At 40.3% G+C, this 19383-nt stretch overlaps 1 protein-coding gene across 4 annotated transcripts in view; it reads right to left on the minus strand.

The window, feature by feature from the left end:
- arvcfb (ARVCF delta catenin family member b) overlaps window positions 1–19383 on the minus strand; it is a 327265-nt gene that overhangs the window by 232844 nt on the left and 75038 nt on the right. For all 4 annotated transcript variants that reach the window (XM_034091650.2, XM_034091649.2, XM_034091648.2 and 1 more), the window contains exon 2: window positions 15070–15151. The gene's annotated coding sequence lies outside the window, so the exon portion shown is untranslated. The remainder of the gene's footprint in view (window positions 1–15069; window positions 15152–19383) is intronic.

Consider the following 19383-nt stretch of genomic DNA (forward strand, 5'->3'; position numbering starts at 1 on the left):
GAAGGCTCAACAAGAAGGCTGCAGACTTTGTGTGATGACATCTAAAAGGCATCCGTTTTCAAATGTATTCATTTGGGATTCAATCAAATATTCTTACAAAAGTATTAAAGTGATATTTCTGGGAACTCACTCAGAAGACAAACACACAAGCAAGTTCAACTCGCCCTTCTCCACAACTCACCCTCACCAGCCTCCCATCATGCAACTGGGATTTGGAGTTTTATGGAGCACCTTTGCACTCATTACTACTCACTGTTAGCAGAGTTAGTCTGTTTCATAATTGTGTTAAAAGTGTTTGGTCACTATATTTGAAATGACTAGGTTAGCTACGTTAGCTAGCTAGCGTACAGCAGATTTGCAATAATATCGGAAAGATGTGTGATCATATTGTTAAAATAAGCCAATAAAACTTCAATTTTAGGTGATTTTCGCAACGTCCCGCCGTGTGTGTGTGTGTGAGGAAGTCCGCGGATTGGTCCAAACGTAACTACACCCGTAATACGTCACTATACCCAAGAAGTAAACAATGGAAAAAGAGAAATCCCCAACGAGGCGTTCTGGGGCAGCACACAGGTCTTCTCTGTGTTAGAGTTGTACTCGCTACAGGGTGTACTTTGAGGGTTTGTGACTCTGCAGACCGTTTACATGCATGCAAACCTTCATAACACACAAGGGGACGGGTAATAACCGGAAAAGCATGACATGGGACCCTTAAGATAAGCCAATAAAACGTGCATTTTAGGTACGTTTCCAGTGACAGTGACTGTTGGCCAACTTTATAATCCCCGAACGTCAACAAGTGCTGCGGTCCCAGCTGCGTGTTTCCCCGTTTCCGTTGTGTTTCGAGCTTCTTGCAGCGTTTTATATATACAGCCCATGTTTCGTCAAGTTCATAAATGTTTTGTCAAGTTGGTGACGATGTTTCGTAATTTGCATTTTGGCACATTTGCATTTTGATATTCTCATCCTTTTTGAAATGGCAGTTCGTTTCTCCCAATGGAAATGTTTTGGGCTGTTGTCGCTCGTTTGCACCAGTCGGCTGCCCTATTTTAGCCATCTAAAAAAAACAGCCACACACCCATTTAAAGTCATGCTGTTTCACATGGAAATAAAGACAGACATTCCTCTAACATTGTCTTTAGAATGTGGGTGCATTGCTTTGTACTGAACATCAGAAGAAGGAGTGTCACGTAAACAACCTCAAACTTTGGAGGCGACCTGCTGTTCCCCTTAATGAAGCAACACTACAGTATATGTGTTAATATAAAGACTTTATTTCATGCTTGACGCAGCCCAGAGTGCTTTACAGAGTATGAACAAAAAAATGACAATAACAAAGGAACATAATTAAAATATGTCAAAACAATAAAACCTAAAACATGAATTGTGATACTACTAAAAATGATAAGCCAAATTAAAAAGATAGGTCTTTAATTTAAATTGAGGTTGCCGTCCTAAGAAAGCAGCCTCTCCAGTTTTCTTGTAATGCACTCTACTTTTCAAAGTGAAATGTTGGAGGATCTAAGTGTCCTTGCTGGTTGATAACATGAGAGACAGTCACTTAAATACGTTAGGGCAAGGTTATGAGAAGCCTTTTAAATCCTTAATGATTCATTAATGATGCACTGAGATCTAAAACACTACCTCCCACTTCTATCTCCTCCTGTCCTCCATAGGTAGTGGGTGTGTACGTTCCCCATCAGGGAGGCGAGAGGCATGAAGGACGGCCAGGCGCACACAACGCACAACACCCAACACACAGGAGATCCCCAGATTAGTCACGCTCTGCCCTTCTGTGCTGCATCCAAATACAGTCTCGCAACACACAGCAAGGACCACGCTGCACTACGCACACACACACACACACACACACACACACACACACACACACACACACACACACACACACACACACACACACACACACACACACACACACACACACACACACACACACACACACACACACACACACACACACACACACACACACACACACACACACACACACAGGAATTAAACAGTGAGCCTTGCCACAGCGTGTGGTAGCAGCTTATCATTTCAAATAACATCGCAACAAACATGCACAGCGTGAAGCCTGTAAGAAGTACATGGAAGCGTGAGGGAAGTATCAGCGGAGCGGCATGCAAATGTATTTCTCCTTTAACAGGATTTCTTTATACCCGTTCATAGAGTGGTGCAGTGATGATGTATATTCGTAGCTAGTCCTGGAAGTTAGTATTGCAAGGGCTCCCTCGACAAAAAGCAATGCGTATTTTAAATGGGATTTTAGCATATTGCAGAAAATAAGATCTGCGGAAAACACACGTTTATATAATGCTTCCAATCTGAAAAAGTGATTTTAATTAGTTGCAGTAATGTCAACACAGAAGGTAACGTTTATTCCATCTAAATGTGTTTTTGGTATTTCTCAAATGTCAAATCATAACCTGTTGCAAAAAGAAAATTACTCAAGAAATGAATGACAGATTGACAATTGATTTACAGTCGAAGGTGTCCTGTCAAGAACTTCAAAGATATCTCTTTTATAATAGCGGTATACAATGGATAATGGTCTATTTCTAAATTATTTCTAACTCATGTGCAATGCTAAAAAAACTTCCCAATTTGGGATCAATCCAGTTTATTTAATCTGATCCAATGCCACATAGTAATTTTTGGGGGCAAAATTGGAGTCTGCCGTATTTACACCTTATTATACCTCCATGCTCTGAACCCCACCACATCCATGTCTGGAGCCTCTGAAAATATGAGCTTTACAGCAGCCACACTCTCATTTCATTTCAGAGGTCAAACATGCGATCTTCTCAGAAGGCTCACAACCTCTTTCACACTGCGAGTGCTTCAGCCGCAGATGAAATGCTGGAATGGCGTGTTACGAGCACACTCATTACCGCAGTGAATGAAGCCAGGGAAGAACGTGAAGGCTCCTTCATTACAACCTGTAATTTCCTAAAAAGATTGCAAATTCCACTGCGGACTGGAGTTAACTGCACCGCGGCAAACCCATTTCACCCTCTGTCCAAACCAATTCACGGTGCCAGAGCCAGGCATTAAAGAAAAATGCTCCTCTCACTCGGTGCACATTAACTTATTAAAGTCGTTCTACCCTGGCCCATTAATAGGCCCTCGGTGCTTAGAATGATAAACAGTGGCCCCTCAGACTCGTTCTGACACGGAATACATCAAAATGAGTGATAAACAATATCTGAACACTTCTTTACGCGGAGAGACTGGATGACAAGAAATCAGTCCAAAGCGACATGGCCTGAATTGCACTTGGTAGCAATTAGTTTGTGGAATTGATGTTAGAAAATGGACTGTGAAGAAGGCAGGTAGCAGACTAGAGTGTGAAGAATGAATTGTCTTTTATCTTGATTATTTGGAAAACAGGTCATTGCAGATCAGTGGGCTGTGAGCCAGCAGTATCTCTTCTTTGAACCGAAACAGAAGCCCAGCTCCTCAAAGGTGTCCGATAGAGAGTGAGAAATCTCAAAGTTGGTAGATATGAGCTTTGTGGCCCTTAGAGACAGTCTTCGTGACTCCTGACTTATTGAAAGTTCTCTGCAAAATGTACCACCACCACCGTCAGGAAAAGCACTATAGAAACTTTTCAGAACAATTTGAATTTCCATTCAGCTGAAGAGCAGACAGAGCCGAGCCAATGTATAATGAACGCCATTTACTTTTATCTAAGATGGACTAAGCAGGTGTGACCTTAGCGGGAAATGAAAGTCTACATGGCTTTGTTAATGGGTACACCGAGTGCTCTGCAGGTATAACAGGATGAAATGTAGCCCAGACACCCAGATAATGGTGTGATATGACCATAGATTGTATATAAGAAGAGGATTTTGTCCCTTTTAAAGCCTTGAGTTTGTAATAGTAACCATATTAGTCATCTTGGAAGTAAACCAAATTGTATTTATACAGCCCAATGTTCCACTTGTGGCCATAATTGACTAACATAACAACTAGTGATGAGACAATAAACTCATCAGTAAATTGTTTACTTTGGTTAAAAACCAAGTGAGTAATAGAGTCATATTCTCATAGACTTCTATACATTCAGACTACGTTTTGTAAATGTCGCTCTCTGTTGGCCATTTAAAATAATGTGTTGTGTCTCGTCAAATGTGTTAATTATGTTTATGTATTATGTCTGTCATTTTCATGATTTTTCACGTCTGGTCTTGTCTGTTTATTTAGGTTCTTCATCTCTAGTCAGTCTCTGTGTTTATTGTCATGTCTCTGTTTTATTTTGTACTTACCTCTTGTCTTTCATTTCAGGCCCTGTTTCTTGTGTGTTTTTCCCGCCATCATCAGCGTCTGCCCCGCCCCTGATTGTTTCCACCTGTTCCAACTCACCTCATGTTTAAATAGTCCTGTCTCTCCCCTGTCCTGTGTCAGTTCGTCTTGTTTGTTTCCCCGAATGGTCGTGCCAAGCCTCAGCTCAGAAAGGATCGCTTTCACTCATGTCAGGTTTTGTTTCTTTTGTTAATTTGGTAGGCTTACGTTTTTCGAAAGTTCTCTTTTTGTTATGCCTAGTTTTTTCCTCCTGGTGAGCGCTAGTGATGGCACAATGAAGCTTTGAATGAAGCGTCGAACCACTTGGACAATTGTGTCGGAAATAGGTTCATTTCTCGAAGCTTCAGTTACAGCGACCTCTCCTGGCGAAGTGCAAGGCTGCAGTGGGTTTAACGTATCTTTGCCTTGAAAAATATTCGATGCACACACACTAAGACTGAATATCATGTTCTATTTGCAATTAAAGATTGATAATTGTGTGTATTGGGTTATTGAGAAGAGACTAGAGAGTGTTGGAAAAAAAATTGGGAGGAGAGGGCTTTTTAACAGTTATTAAAGTTGAAAAGCAATGATTAAAATACATCCATTCCGGGCTTTGAACCAGTTGCGCGGAGGACATCGCCGCATTCGGGCCGCCAGCTCTACCCACTGGGCTATCTATTCCTTGAAATATTGAAATGTTTTTATTAGGGCCGGGACTTTAACGCGTTAATTAAGATGAATTAATTACACAAAAATTAACGCGTTAAAAAAATTAACGCATTTTAATCGCACTTATTTTTGCACAGCGGAACGTTTCTCACTGGATGAGTTTCAGGCGTACCGATTATACTGGAGCACCAACTAACGTTCATGACTTCAGCATGGGACTTCAAACAACAACAAACCACGGTGAACAATAGTCAAACATGAACGAACAAGCTGATGAGACCGCTTTGGCCGGCCCCGTGGATGGGAAATTTTGTTTTAAAAAACGGACGGATGGAAGCGTCGACAAGAGCACGGTTGTGTGCAAATTATGCAAAAAAGAATGTGCATATCACCGCAGCACATCAAGCCTAAAGTATCACCTAAATGCAAAGCATGTAGCAGCTAGCGTGGACGTTAGCCCGACTCCGAGTGCAAGGAACTACACCCTGACCCAACCCACACTCACATTAAGCTCTAGTTTTTATATTACTGATAATTGTCTTTTTGTTCACAACTTCTCCACATTTCTAAGTGTTTCCCGAGCCAGAACGACCGATCTTTCTTCCTGGCTTGCTCTATAATGATACAATTCAAATGCAATACCAACAACAACTCAACAAAACAATGCAAACTACGACAACAACCCACACATTGCGCATTGTTTAGAGCGGTCATAAAGTGTTGAAGCGCTCAAATTCGAAACTGTTTCAACCTGTCACCTGTCGCGAACCAGTGAGTTGATTCATTCAGGAAATGAAGCAGTTGCTGCTTCGGACGTCACATGTCACGTGATTTGAAGCAAGCTTCGAAGCACTGCTTCTGTGGAATAGGAAATCCAGGGTTGAAGCTCCGTTCGAAGCTTCAGTGTCAAACTGCCATCACTAGTGAGCGCCTTATTATTATTTCCAGTACCTACTCTGTTAAGAGGGATTACCTGATCTGTGAAATTAAAATGACATTTTTTTTAATGCTGTCAAAATTATCGCGTTAACGGCGGTAATTAATTTTTTGAATTAATTGCGTTAAAATATTTAACGCATGTGCAGAATGGCCCGCCCCATACGTGCCACCAGTGGCAGCGCCAGGGTATGGCTGGGGTAGGCTACACCCATACCGATAAATTGCTTAGCCCCACCATGAAAAATGATGTTAAAGTAAGCAAAAGAAAGTCCGCCAACTCGCGCGGAGTAAATTGCACAGACAGCAGTTAGTAAGATTGATTTCAGTAGCCACGGTTTTGAAAACTTTTGTCACGTAGTGATTGTCTTCTCAATAGAACATCTTTGATAATGTCTTCTGGCCAATCAGAATCAAGATAACTGCGTGGTGTTGTTGCAGGAAGTCCCGACGGAGAATACTTTTGCTGTAGTAGCCTACAGGGGTGCACATAACTAACTGGTACGCAGGTTATGTGCGTAATCTGAAATGCGTACCGTCACTTGTGTCACAAAGCGCATTTGCGTACCGACGTACTTGTGAAGCTTTTCCAGAAGGAGGTTAGATCACCGGACGACAGAGTCGGTCTCCGTGTGCACATACAGGGCTGCTGTTAACGTCGGTCTGTACAACGGAACTGTGCCAAAACTACGCCAACCGGCTGCGGAGGGAGACTCCCCCCTTCACTGGAGAACTGCGCTAAAACAGCTGATCACAACGTTCACACTCTGTGGTCACGAAGTACTCCACTAGCCCCCCCCCCCCCTCTGTCGACTTTCCTGAAGTACTCCCCCGTTGATAGAAATCAACACGTAATGAATTAAGACCCCACGGTTTGATGATTGATAGGTGTGTGGTCTGTCTTTCATTTTGACACGCAGAAAAATGTTGTAATGAACATACGGATATGGATATATCCGCCTTCTTTCATTTATCTTTCCATTCCCACAACAATATACATAAAGAAATGGCATATTTTGGACATAGTTCAAATGGTGATTAATCATGATTAATTAATTTTTAAGCTCCGATTAATCTGATTAAAATGTTTAATCGTTTGACAGCCCTAATTTTTTTACATTCAAGACTTTGTCTCTGGGTCGTGCATTTGGGTTCATCAGTTTGAAGGCATTTCTGCATTGACTTTGGACCCCGAGTATGACAGGATAAGCAAATATTAAACTGTGCAGCCATGACTATTACATACACAGGATTGATTACATACTAGTCTATATGTTTGAGTCCATGATACTCACATTGTTGTTATCCTATAGTTTGATCTGGAACTACATGCAACCTGAGAAGAGTTAAATGGCTGAGTTTAGGTCTGGAGAGGTTATATGAGTCCACACAAAGCATGCAGGCACAGTGACAGCCAACTATAATTGGCCCCTTGCCAGTAGATTAATATGCATTTCCAGTCTTTTAAAAATTGCCTTTCTTATTGAGGCTCCAGAGAGTTAATTAAACCGATGCCATTTCTGAGGGCTAAAGGATTCAGGGATAAACTGACTTTGACTTAAGAGGCGGGGCACATGGATGGATAACTGCACTGTCCTTATGTCGGAGCACTTAACCTCCCCTGACCTGCGTTTAGTTGGTGAGAACCTGTTGTTCCCTGAAGCTGAGCAGGTGAACTAAAGGCTCATGTGAGTGATATGTTTAACTGAAGAGCTGCTGCTGAAGCTCTTCTGAGAATCACTGAACACGGTATTCAAAACAATAAATATCAATGTGTGTGTGTGTGTGTGTGTGTGTGTGTGTGTGTGTGTGTGTGTGTGTGTGTGTGTGTGTGTGTGTGTGTGTGTGTGTGTGTGTGTGTGTGCGTGTGCGTGCGTGTTTATAAGTCTGGGAGGGAGGGTTGGGTTTGTTTTCTTTTTGTTTGTCTGTATTATTGTTATTGTTTTTAGCTTACATATGTATTCTGTATTTTGTATGTTTTGTAAGTAATTGCTTTTGTCTAATTTTTCTTTTTCTTATGTACTTTTAGATATTATATTAAAAATGTGTGCTTTTGGTTGTACATGTTGTGTATTAATCTCAATAAAAATGTAATCACAAAAATATATATATATATCAATGGGTCAGATACAAACGGCAAACTCTGGGGAAGTGCCACACACTGCAGTTCATCTAGTGGCCAGTAGGAGCAGGCTGCAGAAGGGAGCAATTTCCATAGACCCCCATGTTAAAATGCCCACATTTACAGCAGAGATAAACATGTTTACATCGTGGTTTAAAAAACCATATTCTCTGTATAGTTAGATTCCCCCTTCATGACTACTGTGTGGGGGGTGCATTTTTTTCTCAACTCATCTGTTTAATTAATATTAAGCCTTAAATATTTTGCATAAATTAGGGCGTGGTCACTTTGATGGACACGAACATGCCTCACTGTCAGCGAACAGCAACTTGTCCACTAGGCTACAACCATAGAGGCTACAACGTGAGTGAGTTGTAGTTACTGTACTTGACCCTTTAGCCGTGTTCGTGGTGATTGTGCCTTTTAGGGAATATTGTTACAAATACCAGACAATTAAAATGTTGTGCTGTGCGCTTGAATGTACTAGCAGACCTTCCAAAAAGAAAATGATAATATGTTAACCCCGTTCGCAGGTGTTTGTGTGCTAGGTAGCTTTGCTTGCTACAGCCAGCTAAGGACGTAACCCTTTATGCATACATATACATTTTAGTTTATGATTCAGCCTTGGGTAAGACTTTTATAGTCTATGGCTATGACACCCATAATGCTAAACGGGAGCAAATGTTAATCCCACAATTATCCCAGTGGTGACCGCCGGAGCTAACGGAGCCGCAGGGGGCTAGCTAGCTCCAGCCGGCGTCCCGGAGCTAGCACACTGCGGCTCCGTTAGGTCCGGGCGGTGGAGTCCGTCTTTTCTCAACGTGTGAATGACAAGCATTAAGAATAACAAAATATAGATAATTCTCTTGCAGATTGTCTCATTTGATTATGAATGTAACGTTTATATAGGGGAACTACACTGTTAGCAGTAACTTGGTATGCATGTATTTCATGTTAGCTTAGCTTCTTAGCCTGAGCTAGCTCTGTTTACTTCCAGTTCGGAGGCAGCAGGTCCCGCCTCGGCTCCGCCTCTTTGCCCTTATTTGGAGCAGGCGGGATTAGACTCTGACGTCACAGTCGAGCCATTAGTGGCCGACTCCGCCTACTAAGGGCTTCACGGCAACTCTGCAGAATCCTATGGGTGACGTCACGAACACTACGTCCATTTATATATACAGTCTATGCTCAGATACCAAGACATGTAACATGACATAAGGAGCACTAGATTGTTATTTATTAGGGATGCACAATCAGCAGTTTTTCAAAAAGAATACAGTACGAGGTGATACTGTGACGCTGATCTTGTGTGTAAGATATATAAATGGTCTCGCGAACATGACGCCCGTAAACAAGATGGCGGACGTGAACAACAACATGACGTCGGAGCTCCGTAAAAACCAAGCTGTCTTTGCCGTCCATTTGACACGGTTTTCATATTTTTGGAGTAATTATACTGTTTTTGACGAACAGAAATATGTTTTTCTGGCATCACTTTAACATTCGACGGGGGGGGGGGGGGGAATTCTGCATTTAGATATGAAGGCGCACGTCAGAAGTATCAGACAAAACCCTGCACAATGATATCAACTCTTCATCGTTATCTGACGAAAAATGCCTTAAAATCAGTCAGAAATATAACTTTCCTCAGATATGACATGGACAGTTAAACATATTTGTAACCTAAGCTGAAGAAAATGTGTGCATTCATAACAGCATTGTATTTTATGTGCCAGCGGGCAATCACATGAAAGTAGACATAAACGATGTTAATATCACAACAGGGGGAACTTGATGTTCACTGCGATTACGTATTGTATATGATGTAGTCATATTCAAATAGGTTACACTCTGCAATCACAACCTTATTTGTTCGTGCAAAGCAATGTTATATAATGATAACTCTCAGGAGGTTTGCAGAAGGGAAAACAAAATAGCTTTGATACAGAAATGTACACATGCTCTAATTCACAACAAGCATTCTCCGTGGAATGACTGGCGGGATAACAGCAGGGTGTTGAAGGACCCATTGATTGAATGTCCGTTATTTTACCTCCTTTGAAGCCGATTAACAGTCGGTGCACAGAAAGGCCAATTATTCTCTCCTTGATGAATCATAAAATAACGATTGCGAAGGCTTTGAAGAGGTGGGAAATGAAATTAGAGTTCATAAACAAAACTAACAACGAGTGTGATTTAGCTCATCACTTCAAAAAGCACACAGGCAGTGAGGCATCACGTGATAGGGAGGAATCACCCAGTGTTTCTCCCAGAAGTCCTACGATGAATAGTAGAGGCACTGACCGGGAGAGAATCATCGCCCGAAGGAGGTGGTAGAGTTGTGTTAATCTACTGTGCCATTGCTTTCAATAACTGCATATCAGGTGATGGACGGCTCCCTCAAGAAGAGCCAGCGCAGTAACCAGAGGTGGGAAGTAGTGCAGTACAAATACTTCGTCACTGTACTTAAGTACATCTTTCTGGTATCAGTACTTTACTCCACTACTTATTTTTCTGACGACTTTTTCTTCTTACATGTTGAACACAAATACCTGTACTTTCTACTTCTTACATCTTGAACCCAAATACCTGTACTTTCTACTTCTTACATTTTGAACTCAAATACCTGTACTTTCTACTTCTAACATGTTGAACTCAAATACCTGTACTTTCTACTTCTTACATTTTGAACACAAATACCTGTACTTTCTACTTCTTACATTTTGAACTCAAATACCTGTACTTTCTACTTCTTACATGTTGAACCCAAATACCTGTACTTTCTACTTCTTACATTTTGAACTCAAATACCTGTACTTTCTACTTCATACATTTTGAACTCAAATACCTGTACTTTCTACTTCTTACATTTTGAACTCAAATACCTGTACTTTCTACTTCTTACATTTTGAACACAAATACCTGTACTTTCTACTTCTTACATGTTGAACTCAAATACCTGTACTTTCTACCTTTTACATTTTGAACCCAAATACCTGTACTTTCTACTTCTTACATGTTGAACACACATACCTGTACTTTCTACTTCTTACATGTTGAACACAAATACCTGTACTTTCTACTTCTTACATTTTGAACACAAATACCTGTACTTTCTACTTCTCACATGTTGAACACAAATACCTGTACTTTCTACTTCTTACATTTTGAACTCAAATACCTGTACTTTCTACTTCTTACATGTTGAACTCAAATACCTGTACTTTCTACTTCTTACATTTTGAACTCAAATACCTGTACTTTCTACTTCTTACATTTTGAACACAAATACCTGTACTTTCTACTTCTTACATGTTGAACTCAAATACCTGTACTTTCTACTTCTTACATGTTGAACACACATACCTGTACTTTCTACTTCTTACATGTTGAACTCAAATACCTGTACTTTCTACTTCTTACATTTTGAACACAAATACCTGTACTTTCTACTTCTCACATGTTGAACACAAATACCTGTACTTTCTACTTCTTACATTTTGAACACAAATACCTGTACTTTCTACTTCTTACATGTTGAACTCAAATACCTGAACTTTCTACTTCTTACATGTTGAACACAAATACCTGTACTTTCTACTTCTTACATGTTGAACTCAAATACCTGTACTTTCTACTTCTTAAATGTTGAACCCAAATACCTGTACTTTCTACTTCTTACATGTTGAACACAAATACCTGTACTTTCTACTTCTTACATGTTGAACACAAATACCTGTACTTTCTACTTCTTACATGTTGAATAGAAATACCTGAACGTTCTACTTCTTACATGTTGAACACAAATACGTGTACTTTCTACTTCTTACATGTTGAACTCAAATACCTGTACTTTCTACTTCTTACATGTTGAACTCAAATACCTGTACTTTCTACTTCTTACATGTTGAACCCAAATACCTGTACTTTCTACTTCTTACATGTTGAATAGAAATACCTGAACGTTCTACTTCTTACATGTTGAACACAAATACGTGTACTTTCTACTTCTTACATGTTGAACTCAAATACCTGTACTTTCTACTTCTTACATGTTGAACTCAAATACCTGTACTTTCTACTTCTTACATGTTGAACTCAAATACCTGTACTTTCTACTTCTTACATGTTGAACTCAAATACCTGTACTTTCTACTTCTTACATTTTGAACACAAATACCTGTACTTTCTACTTCTTACATGTTGAACACAAATACCTGTACTTTCTACTTCTTACATGTTGAACACAAATACCTGTACTTTCTACTTCATACATGTTGAACTCAAATACCTGTACTTTCTACTTCTTACATGTTGAACTCAAATACCTGTACTTTCTACTTCTTACATTTTGAACACAAATACCTGTACTTTCTACTTCTTACATGTTGAACACAAATACCTGTACTTTCTACTTCTTACATGTTGAACACAAATACCTGTACTTTCTACTTCTTACATGTTGAACTCAAATACCTGTACTTTCTACTTCTTACATGTTGAATAGAAATACCTGTACTTTCTACTTCTTACATGTTGAACTCAAATACCTGTACTTTCTACTTCTTACATGTTGAATAGAAATACCTGTACTTTCTACTTCTTACATGTTGAACTCAAATACCTGTACTTTCTACTTCTTACATGTTGAACTCAAATACCTGTACTTTCTACTTCTTACATGTTGAATAGAAATACCTGTACTTTCTACTTCTTACATGTTGAACTCAAATACCTGTACTTTCTACTTCTCACATTTCCCAAACAGCTGGTTCCTTTAGTCTGAATGTGTGTTGATGCGTGATCATTATTCTTTAGAGTCATTGCGTGCCAGTTGATTTGAACACGATCCGTGTATCCATCACTTCCTGGTCTTCTCTAAAGAAGAGGGACCAATGGAAACGTTGTCATGTTGCCGTTGTTCAGCATGGAAACATTCATTAGCTAACAATGACATTATTGTTCTATTAATATAAAGAGAGGTCAGGTACTCTTTAAAACAGCTGCTAGTTATGGGTACTTTTTACTGAAGTACACTTCAAAGCCTCTTTACTTTGACTTGAGTGAAGAAGTTTAGTCAGTGCTTCTACTTTCACCAGAGTACACGAGTATCTGTACTTCTACTTGAGTAAAGGACGTGTGTACTTTTGTCATCTCTGGCAGTAACTCATCAAACAAAAAGTACAAGACGGAGACAGAAACAACACCTGACCAGAATCTACTTGTCCGACGCCAATGACCGCTTTAAGCTGCCAGAAACCGGACACCTCTCAGGGGCAGCATAATGTAGAGACTCAGCGTTCCTGTAAATCAGCGGCTAAAGAGAGTCCGCTTGTCAAAGTGACCAAAGAAAACGCTGACCATTTGCTGAACTGCTTTTTTTCTTCTTTTCTTCCCGAGAGCAGAATTTGCACAAATAGGTTCAACCTCAGTTTACAGCTCCCGGGCAACATCACGGCCTGAATTGTAGTCAGGTGGCAGAAAAACGTAACCTCTTTGAAAGAGAAACATCATGACTTTGGAAGACAAAAGCAACCCAGGAATGAGACACACGAGACACACAGCAGTTACTTTTAAAGTCTTCCAAAAATCAATATGACAGTGGATATTGTCGCCATTACTTTTATGCTTTTCATTTGATGTTTTCTTGTGGATGTAAAAGCAATAATAAAGCTTTATTTATATCGCACTTTTCCTATAACACGTGCAGCTCAAAGTGCTTTACAAAACGACACATCACAAGTTTAAAACAAACAACAAGAAATTCCCCTCAGATTATTTGGTAAGAACTTTAAAAGGTACATGCAGCAAAATGAAACATTTGATCACGTCAATAGACACAAGGAGGTAAAATGTATGATAATACAAATGAAATAAATAATGGTTTCTCTCTGACGGATAAGAGACAAGACAACTGAGTCGATGCAACAATATAGAGTATAATATAAAGTGGAGACGTAGCTTATCCACTTCATTCTCAATGGCAAACGCAGAGTCATCGTAGCCAAACAAAGTACTCAAGCTACTCATATCCAGTGTTTGGAAATGAGGTCTGTTAATTGAACACACTGTTGGACTTACTGTAAGAAAACAAGAAACCAAAGTCATATTTTCCTCAGTCGTAAGGTTTATGAGCCCATCATTAAAACACATGTCCTGTCTTACTAGATAATGTGCTGTCTTTTACAGTTTTCTGGGGATTTTCAGCATATGTGCAGACATGTTAAGTACATTAAATAGATGCTGGCCAATGCATGGTTGCTGCACCTGATATATTAACCCACTGGTCAAAGGTCATAATAAAACACCTGTTAACCCTTAGATGCCCTTAGAGCAGTGTTTCTCAAACTTTTTCACACCAAGGACAACTTAACCAATACAAAAATACTCGCGGACCACCTAACTCCACAAATATCCAAAAACCCATCGTTTTTTACAAATCGCCTGAGAATGGTACAAACAAGTGGCCACATGTGTGATGAAGGTGTTGTGCTGGGCTAAATCATGCAAGCGAAAGTTAAACTTAAGCTCGCTCCATTGCGGAGATATTCCCGCGAGAGTGCGGAAAACTTACATTTATTTATTTATTTCAAAGGTGACATTTTACCAATATACTCACGGACCACTAGGGGGCGCTCACGGACCACGAGTGGTCCGCGGACCACACTTTGAGAAGCACTGCCTTAGAGTGACTGGACCCTACACTCTTCCATAAGTGGGTCAAAAAGGACCCAATTTAGAATGATACAGTATATGTTTTTATGCCATTTTTGTCATTTTGGTTAAGAAAAAAAATCACTTGTATAATATTTAGTATTATATTTTGATTCACACTAGAAATATTTTCTATTTAATTTTTCACTATTTATAATTTTAGGGGGAAAAAAAATTGGAAAAAAAAACGAAATTCCATTGAACCTTTTTGACCCACTTATGGAAGCTTGGGGTAGCAATACAAAAACTGCAATTTCTTAAAATTTAAATTTAAATTTTGAATGGCATGATATGCATCTCAGGGAAGAGGAAGTACTTACCTTTAGTTGAAGAGAAAAACCCATGCAAGAATCAGGACAGGCTGACATGTATCACAGCAGAGCCGCACTGGAGAAGCTTCACCTGAAAATAAGAGAAAGAGAATGTTTATATGAATGTTTATTACCACAAATACATGTTTGATATTTCACAATTAAACACGGAAATACGCTTATTTCTTTCTATGTTTCTTGAGAGTTACATGAGATGATGAATACACAACCTATGAGAACCAGAAACTGTCGGGATAATAACAAAATTAAGTCCAATCAAAATCTATTGTTGTAGTTTCCTCTGAAAGCTTTTTCATTTGTTAGTTAATAATATTTCTGGCGGACAGCATTTTTTTCTTGGAAGACAGCCATTTAAAAACGTGGTGACATGTCCTCAGCGTCCCCATTGTGAATGAAAGCTATGTGAGCGGAGAAGCTAATACAGTTTGTGAAAGGCCAAAATCAAAAGGACTCCAGAGACGCTACATTTTGGAGATGTTAAAGAAAAATGAGCTGAGATATGTCAGTATCCCTGAGAGCTTGACACACGTCAACTAAACTAAACACGAGCACATACTTTAATCATAATCAAATGGAGAAACCCTCATCAATCTGCAGAACAATACAACAACCCTAACCCTTTTTTTCAGACGAACAACACATCAACAAGTACATTACAACAAATAGTTGCCAGACAGCGAGTATTCTACAGTTTGGAGGAAGTACACTTCTGTATGATGGACAGTGGTTTATCAATGTATGGTGTAATATTGTTCACGATTAAACAAGGTTCGGACATTCAGCATTTCCAACAGTCGGTGAGCAAGGAATATCTACAATCACACTTATTTCGAGATATATTTCAACCATTTGGAGGCGTGTGGCGCAGTGGGTTGTGCGTTGGTGTTCGGATCAGGGGTTCCATAACAGGTTCAAACCCCACTGCAGTCAGCATGTCGTCTTCACCCCAAATTGCTCCTGTGGGGATTGTCCACAGTATTGACTATGTAAGTCGCTTTGGATAAAAGCGTCTAACAAGTGATGTAATGAAATGTAATAGACCAGGGATGGGCAAATGGCCCAGGTAAAAATGGCGTGTGTGTGTTCCAAGTGAATCTGCGGCCCCCTGGCGGCCAGTACATAAATGGTGTGGCCTCCACAACCATCCAAGTTGCCCACCCCTGATTTAGACCATCGAGCTGTGTCATATTTAAGTCAATCTCTCCATGTCATGAATATCTTCAATGATCTCAATCCAAAGATCTACTGAAGGAGATTCGGCCTGTAACCACTTACGAGAAATAGCTTTTTTTGCCGCTACAGTAAATATTTTCAAAATGTATTTATTACTCCCCGTCATTTCTTCTGGAAGGTCACCCAAGTAGAGAACTACAAAAGAGAAAGGGATCTGTAACTCCAGAATATGCTGCATGTTTCTCCAAATATCATCCCAAAATAGTTGTATCTTTGGACAAGACCAAAAAGTGTGGCGGTGACACTACTTCTCCAACATGCACTTTCCAACGGTGTCAGATATGATTTCATTTTGGGTGTTAAATTCACGTCAATATTTAGAACATGTTGTGGAGGAACTTGTTACACACATGTTTTAAATATGCTTGTTTTTAAGACTTCAAATGAAGAAGGCACTTGCAAAGGAGAAGGTAGTACTACCGTCCGGCAGTGGCTCAGTCAGTAGGGTCTTGAGCCGTAGGGTCGCCGGTTCAAGTCCCCGACCAGACCTAAATACGGAGTGTGGACTGCTACTTGGAGAGGTCCCAGTTCACCTCCTGCCCTGCCGTGGTGCCCTTGACCAAGGCACCAGACACCCCCCTTCCCCCCCACTCCCAATGCTCCCCGGGCGCTGTACAATAGCTGCCCACTGCTCCTGGTACTCGACTCCTGGTACTAGGATGGGTTAAAAGCAGAGAACATGACCATGTTTCATTTTTACCTCTTTACTTAAGATTTCTATAAATATTCTCTTTCTAAATAACTGACAAAGAAGAAGACCTTGAGTAGATAAATTGATAACCCTTTTGACAGCTTGTGATAAACTAGGGTTGTTTTTCTTAACACTGCATGTGTTGCTGGTATTGGGGCCGTATATTTGCTTTTAGTTGCAGCGTGCTCTGAGTTTAAAGCCTCCGTAAAAAAAAGAGGTTGATCCAGAAAACTATGACTTCATACAGTCACTGTGCTACCTTCTAATTTGAGTCCTGGCTCTGCAACTTTTACAAGCTCATATCAAATAATCATACATTTTCTGGTGCACTGCAGAGAAAGAAAAAAGCACACCCCAAAAAATAAATTCGACATTTACAATTCCTAGGAGGGGAAACTGACAGCGGCGACGTCCTCATTCGCCGAGGCGTTATCAAAGAGGGGGTTCAATGCTTTATGAGAAGAACAAAACATTAGAATTAAACTTCCTTTTCAAGATTCCCGAGGGGGAGATTAGTGAATCAACAGCATCTTACAACCTGGATCCAACACTCATTGGTCTGAGTCATGATGTATGAGCGCTTCACAGCAGCTTCTGTCGGTGTGAGACTCAACACTGGGCATCACTCTGAAAATAGATGCTGAAATTGGAGCTGAGATCACATTACAGCATTGCTGGGCTTCTATAAAAGCACAGGACATGTAGCTCAGCGGTGTTTAATGATGGGGAAGGTTTCACTTGTTTGTTGCTTAGAGAAGAGTGTGTGATACTCGTGTTCCCCTGCCCTGGAATCACTCCTCAGATACAAAGGAACAGCTTGCCATCGGCCCTCATATCATTCATAACCACAGGAGTATTGTACGGTCCTTGTAGTGATTTTAATGAGTAAAAAACTACATCCACACAAGCCTAGACTTTAAGAGAAGCATGGACAACAGGATTCTGTTTTTTACTGACTTGAAGTGGTCATCCAACACCCCCCCCCCCCACTACTGTCTAATTTCTCCCACTCTCGCTGAGCACAGATAGGCAGCTTCCAGAAATAGAAAGCAAAGCAGGCGAGTGGCTTTTACTGGGAATATGATCGATTAAAAAGCAATTTGCTCCCCGGCTGAGGCCCTGCTCTCCTAACTGACAGCCCCCCCACGGTCTGTGTGTGTGTGCGTGTGTGTGTGTGTGTGTGTGTGTGTGTGTGTGTGTGTGTGTGTGTGTGTGTGTGTGTGTGTGTGTGTGTGTGTGTGTGTGTGTGTGTGTGTGTGTGTGTTGGCTGCTGAAAATGGAGCTCAGAGGGGTCGGAGGAGCCACTCTGAGCTCCATTTTCAGCAGCCAGCACACACACATACCACTTCAGGGGACATTACATTGACTTACATGCATTTCCTGGAGACTTATCCTAACCTTAACCATAACCAACACATGCCTAACCCTAACCAAGTATTCACCCTAAAATTAATAATTCCCATAGACCTCCATTTTGTCCCCATAAGGGAGGCGAGTCCCCACACGTGACTGTGTAAACAGATTTAGGTCCCCACAAGTATAGTAATAATAGGCTACACACACACACACACACACACACACACACACACACACACACACACACACACACACACACACACACACACACACACACACACACACACACACACACACACACACACACACACACACACACACACACACACACACACACACACACACACACACACACACACACACACACACACACACACACACACACACACACACACACACACACACACACACACACACACACACACACACACACACACACAAGAGAAACCTCCCCTGCTGGTCCGACGCAGACTTTGTTCGACAGAGTCTTTGAGAAAGCTGAAATAAAGACATGAGGGCAGGCTAAGACAAAAAGCACCACATTGGATTGATGGTTAGATGCTAATTACATTTTGATCTGTCAGTACATGTACTCGAAAACGTGTAATCTAATCTAATACAGCTAATAACATCTGGCAATAGTGCAATTAACATGTCCTTAAAATCATATGTTTTGGTTTATGATGATGTTTGCCAGCATGGTCTTCAGTATGGGAACCCTAAATAAACAAACGTTGTTATTTTACTTATTTAGGGTTGCAAGGCAAGGCAAGTTTATTTATATAGCACTTTTCGACGCAGGGTAATTCAAAGTGCTTTACAAAAAAGAAATGAAAGACATTAAGCATTAAAAAAGAAAAGCTAATAAAATAAACATGAAGGAAAAATACATGGATAAAAGTTACAGTGCAGTCTAAAATATGAATAGTTCAATTAAACATTACAAGAAATAGATAAAGGCAACGACTAATGATTATTTTCGTTACAGATTAACCTGCTGATTAGTTTCTGCATTCATTGAT

The sequence above is a fragment of the Pseudochaenichthys georgianus genome, chromosome 9 (genome assembly GCF_902827115.2).
Source record: "Pseudochaenichthys georgianus chromosome 9, fPseGeo1.2, whole genome shotgun sequence".
NCBI lineage: Eukaryota > Metazoa > Chordata > Actinopteri > Perciformes > Channichthyidae > Pseudochaenichthys > Pseudochaenichthys georgianus.